Source organism: Pinus tabuliformis, chromosome 2_2, assembly GCF_031772625.1.
Source record: "Pinus tabuliformis cultivar Carrire ecotype Pingquan chromosome 2_2, CPIR1, whole genome shotgun sequence".
Classification (NCBI taxonomy): domain Eukaryota; kingdom Viridiplantae; phylum Streptophyta; class Pinopsida; order Pinales; family Pinaceae; genus Pinus; species Pinus tabuliformis.
Window position 1 is genome coordinate 937,863,997 of NC_142300.1, and position 6,021 is coordinate 937,870,017.

At 35.1% G+C, this 6,021-nt stretch overlaps 2 pseudogenes; both read right to left on the minus strand.

Moving 5' to 3' along the window:
- Nucleotides 1–1,267, minus strand: LOC149196246 (polyadenylate-binding protein RBP45A pseudogene; annotated as a pseudogene).
- A 1,999-nt stretch (nt 1,268–3,266) lies between these two features.
- On the minus strand, nt 3,267–4,166 carry LOC149196247 (RNA-binding protein L pseudogene; annotated as a pseudogene).
- Nucleotides 4,167–6,021: the final 1,855 nt, after the last annotated feature.

Sequence of the window (6,021 nt, forward strand, 5' to 3'; positions counted from 1 at the left end):
TTATTTGGTTGTGGAAAAACTATAATCAGCAGTGGATCCTTGGATACCACCATAATAAATCCCACTCCATGGATTTGGATTTGTTTGTTGAGGCTGTGTGACATAGCCATAACCACCATTGTATCCTTGTCCACCACCATAATATGCCCCGTTCCTTTGATTTGGATTTGGTTGCTGTGTTTGAAAAGACCCTGCACGCTGCACTTGTTTATTTCTTCTCCAAGAAAGCCGAATTGGTCTCTGACCAAGAACTGTACCATGTAACATTTGCAATGCTAACTGTGCAGATGCCCTGTTGCTAAACTGGACAAATCCACACCGCTTGCCGAAAGGTATCTTTGCATGCACAAGCTCACCACACTGGCCAAATGTCTCCATCAGCATTTCCACTGTCACATTGGGATCTAAGCCACCAACAAACAGAGTAGTATTGTTTGGATCATTCTCTGGGTCCAACTCGACCACTTGAGGAGGATAGGGTTGCTGCGCTTGTTTGTTTCTTCCCCAAGAAAGCCTAATTGGTCTCTGACCAAGAACTGTACCACGTAACATTTGCAATGCTAACTCTGCAGATGCCCTGTTGCTAAACTGGACAAATCCACACCGCTTGTCGAAAGGTTTCTTTGCATGCACAAGCTCACCATACTGGCCAAATGTCTCCATCAGCATTTCCACTGTCACATTGGGATCTAAGCCACCAACAAACAGAGTAGTATTGTTTGGATCATTCTCCGGGTCCAGCTCGACCACTTGAGGAGGATAGGGTTGCCGATAAACAGTAGTTTGCTTTGTTATGGGAGGAGCTATTCGCATAGGTCTGGAGGAACAAAATATTCCATTCATTTCTGTTATAGCTCTAGCCTGCTCATTCCCATCCCCAAATGTTACAAACCCATATCCTTTTGAACGGCCTATAACCCTATCAGTAATGACCTTTGCTCCTTTTACAGATGGGTATCTGGCTCTGAAAGGTCTCTCGCAGCGACTCATCTGTGTCATAGGATGCCAAATCTCCCACTAATATAGTAAAATATTCAGAACGATTTTCTCCACCAGTATTCGTTGCCCAATTTAGCCTGTAAAATTGTTCAGCACTGGGCATCTCTACACCATTGTAATTTTGGAGAACCATCTGGGCTGTTGCATTGCTTGCAAAATCCAAGAAGCCATAACCCTCTGAATGTCCAGTCTGCTTATTGCGTATGATCTCAAGGGAAAGAAGGTCCTGGCTAGAAGCAAAACATTCGTGCAGATAATTATCATCCATCCAATGATGCAAACCTCTGATCTAGAGGGTACTAATATCGTCGGCCAAGTTCACTTCTTGCCGGGATTGCTGCACCATAACCTGAGGTTGAGGTTGGGGTTGCTGGGGCATCATCAATTATTCTTGATATTGTTGCTGCTGGGAATCGATCGTGATTCGTGGGCTCTGCAGTGGGATCTGGCTGCATCATTCTGAAATATTTAAAAGAATGCCAGAAAAATCTTTCGTACACAACACACTGCAGGAAATCTATGGCAACTCGAAAGGTACGTAAAGGTTCTATGAAGGCTGGGCAGGTTTTAATCAGACTTTAGAGAGCTACAACTTCTGTCCACTTACATGCTCGAAAGAAATACTAGAAAGTAAGACTGTATGTTGGTAATGGAAGATGTATAGGTTCTATATATATTCGCCTTTACCAGTCCGGGCCTGGCTTGTACTATCAAAATGTGGATGCTTCATTTTGTTGGGGTTCGTTGAACTTAAATGTATTAATTTAAAGAAAACGTTAAACAATGGAAATGAGATTCTTATTTATGATCGTGGCTTTACAAGAATTTGATATTTTTTAGTAGGCAATCTCTATGGCTCAATATTTCTCAATTAGGTTTATAATAAGCATGTCACTTATTTCGAAGAATGTTTGAAATCATTGAGCCATTTTTCTCTCAGGGTGGTGAATATCACAATTAATATATATTTTTAAAAATATATATGATTTTTGAGAGAATATATAATATTATTGTGTATAATTTTATATAAGACTAGATCTATAATAATGATAAACATAGTATAGTATGTGGTACCTTGTTACAATAACATTGTCATTTTTAATATTGAATTTCATTAATGTTGATGTTATGATACATGACACTTGTGGGGTGTTCTCACCTATCAACATATAGCATACCGTTTACACTATTAGATTTTTACATTTTTGGAGTCACTTTTGATCACGGCAATACTTGACAATATACTGCTATTAAAATTATTACATTACATATTGTAATAAAATTCAGTTTGTAGAATAGACTTGATTAATATTTTCTTATTAAAGTTATCAAAAAGAGTCTTTAATATCCACATTCCAAGGTACCAAACCAAAGCCTATGATTCTAGAAATAATTTCTATACTCCAAAAATTGATATTCCAAATTATTAATACTCCAAAAATTGAAAAATTATTCACATCAATATAATTATTAGTAAATATATAATCACCCGTGGTTATTTCCATTAAAAATATATAAAAATAAATAATAGCAATAAAATAAAATAAAATAAAAATTCTTTCAACTTGAAGCATACATAAAACATTTCAATTTGTATCTTAATTTTACATCAACTTTATATATATAAAATTTTTGTAAGTATGATGCTCTAGAAAATTTAGTGAGTGTAGTGCATTGTTATTCTTAAAAAGGGAGTTATGAAGTTTTATAAAATCTTATTTTTATTTTTTTTCGTAATCACCTCCCAATATTTGTGATTCCAACTTGAGTGATGTTGACATATCCACGTTGATTGAGTGAGGCAAGAAGTTTAACCATGGTTTCAAAGTGTTAAATAATGAAATTTTATATACACTAAATGGAGAATTTAACTACCTCTAAAAAATTTAGTGAGTGGAGTACATAGTTATTCCTAAAAAGGGTGATATGAAGTTTTATAAAATCTTATTTATAAAGGTTAATATCAATCTCTACCAAGTTACTGTTTTTAGCTGATTTATTTTAATTCAAAAACTTGCAAAAATAGTAAAATTGTTTAATCTTAATAGATTTAACCTATTGCAGAGAACTTTCGACATTACCTATTTAAAATACAAATACCTTCCAACTTCACCCATTTAACGTACAAATATCTTTTATTAAGTATTTTTCTCCGTAACAAGAATATATATCCAAAAAAATAATAAATAAATAAAATAAAAAATTGAAATTCAATAACCATATAGAAGTACAAAAATTCGAACCATATACCATGAACAAATATTTTGTTAATAATCTAATTCGAACCATATACCATTCCATTCATTTGGATCTGGTTGCTGTGTTTGAAAAGGCCCTGCACGCTGCACTTGTTTCTTTCTTCCCCAAGAAAGCCGAATTGGTCTCTGACCAAGAACTGTACCATGTAACATTTGCAATGCTAACTCTGCAGATGCCCTGTTGCGAAACTCGACAAATCCACACCGCTTGCCGAAAGGTATTTTTGCATGCACAAGCTCACCATACTGGCCAAATGTCTCCATCAACATTTCCACTGTCACATTGGGATCTAAGCCACCAACAAACAGGGTAGTATTGTTTGCATCATTCTCTGGGTCCAACTCGACCACTTGAGGAGGATAGGGTTGTTGATAAACAGTAGTCTGCTTTGTTATGGCAGGAGATATTCGCATAGGTCTGGAGGAACAAAATATTCCATTCATTTCTGTTATAGCCCTAGCCTGCTCATTCCCATCCCCAAATGTTACAAACACATATCCCTTTGAACGGCCTATAACCTTATCAGTAATAACTCTTGCTCCTTTTACAGATGGATATATGGCTCTGAAGGTCTCTCGCAGCAGCTCAGCTGTGTCATCCGATGCCAAATCTCCCACGAATATAGTAAAATCTTCAGAACGATTTTCTCCAGTTTTTGTTGCCCAATTTAGCTTGTAAAATTGTTCAGCCCTGGGCATCTGTACACCATTGTAATTTTGGAGAACCATCTAGGCTGCTGCATTGCTTACAAAATCCAAGAAGCCATAACCCTCTGAAAGTCCAGTCTGCTTATTGCGAATGATCTTAAGGGAAAGAAGGTCCGGGGTAGAAGCAAAACATTGCTGCAGATAATTCTCATCCATCCAATGCTGCAAACCCCCGATCCAGAGGGTCCTAATCTCGTCTGTGGAGTTCACTTGTTGCGAGGATTGCTGCACCATAACCTGAGGTTGGGGTTGGGGTTGCGGTTGCTGGGGCCAAAACCTAGCTTCGGGAGGCAGGGGCATCATCAATTGTTCTTGATGTTGTTGCTGCTGGGAATCGATTGTCGGTTCTGCCGTGGGATCTGTCTGCATCATTCTGAAAATCTACGTCAGCTCGATAGGTACAAAAAATTCTATGAGAGCTGCGCAGGTTTTGATCCAGACTTCAGAGAGCTATGGGTTCTCTCCACTTTTTTTTTTTTTTTTTCCGTGGGGTTCTCTCCACTTATATGCACTCGAAAGAAATGAGAGAAAGTAAAACTTTATGTTCGTAATCGAAGATGTGTAGGTTCTATATATATTCGCTTCACTGGTCCGAGCCGACTTTTATTGGTTGGTGCCAATCGGTGTTCTAAGCTTCATTTTGTTGGGGTTGGTTGAAGTTAAATGTATTAATTTAAAGAAAATGTTAAACCATGGAAATGAGATTCTTAAGTTTTAGGTTACTTTTGATATATTTCGACGTTTTATATAAATTTAAGAATTATTAAATTTTGGTTATTAAACTTTTGTAACTTTGCCACGTGGAAGGATTAGACATTTTATCAACTTTGTTGAGAGGGTTGATTTTTTTAATAATCTTTATTCCTCACCATATGTGTTATCTTATTTTTTTGAGGACTGTTGAATTGGTTTTCCCATGAGATGAGTGAGAATTAAGCCAGATTAAATATATGACTTGATATTTGTTATGTTTAAGGTTTGATTTAAAGAATTTTAATATTCGGGGAATTACTATTATGTTTTTAAAATTTTGTTATAAAAATTATATAGATATAGATATATATATATATATATATATATATATATTATATATATATATATATATATATATATATATATATATATATATATATATATATATATATATATATATATATATATATATATATATATATATATATTCAAATTGGGTTATATAAAATTTTATAAGTTTTTTAGATCATTTTTATTTTATGTTATATGTATATCATGTTTTTCTTAGAAAAGTCTAATTAATTTTCCCTTGAGTGCAAAAAAGCTTAAGCAATTTTTATGACTTAATATTTCTCAATTAGATTTATAATTAACATGTTACTTATTTTGAGGAATGTTAGAAATCATAGAGTCATCCTTTAAGGGTGGTGAATATCACAATCAATATAGTTTTTTTAAAATGTATATGATTCTTGAAATAATATATAATTTTATTGTGTATAATATTATATAAGACTATTTGAATAACAATGATAAACATGGTTTAGTATGTGGCACCTTATCACAATAATATTGTCATTTTTTAAAATTGAATTTCATTAATATTGATGTTATGAGACATGACACTTGTGGGGTGTTCTCACCTATCAACATATAGCATACCATCTACACTATTAGATGTATACATGTTTGGAGTCACTTTTGATCACGCAATACTTAGCAATATACTCCTCTTAAGATTATTACATACATTACATATTGTAATAAAGTTGATTTTGTATTGTAATAAAAGTCATTTCGTAGAATAGTTAACTAGATGGTGAGGAGAGCAGCCAAGGATAGCATACAGCCCTAGCTGCTGCAGCAGCTCCCAGCGCAAAGCAGCAGTCATTGCGCCTTAGTGGCCCTTGCTGCTGAGGTCAGAACGGTAGAAAGAGGAAGGCGAGATCATGCCTGTAGTTTTTGGTAGGCAGACACTGCCCCAAATCATATTGGCCCTCAGCGGCCTCCTGCTGCTGGGGTTTGAGCAATATGGATCCACCGGAAGAGGAAGATCATCATCACACAGATCACCAGCAAGAAT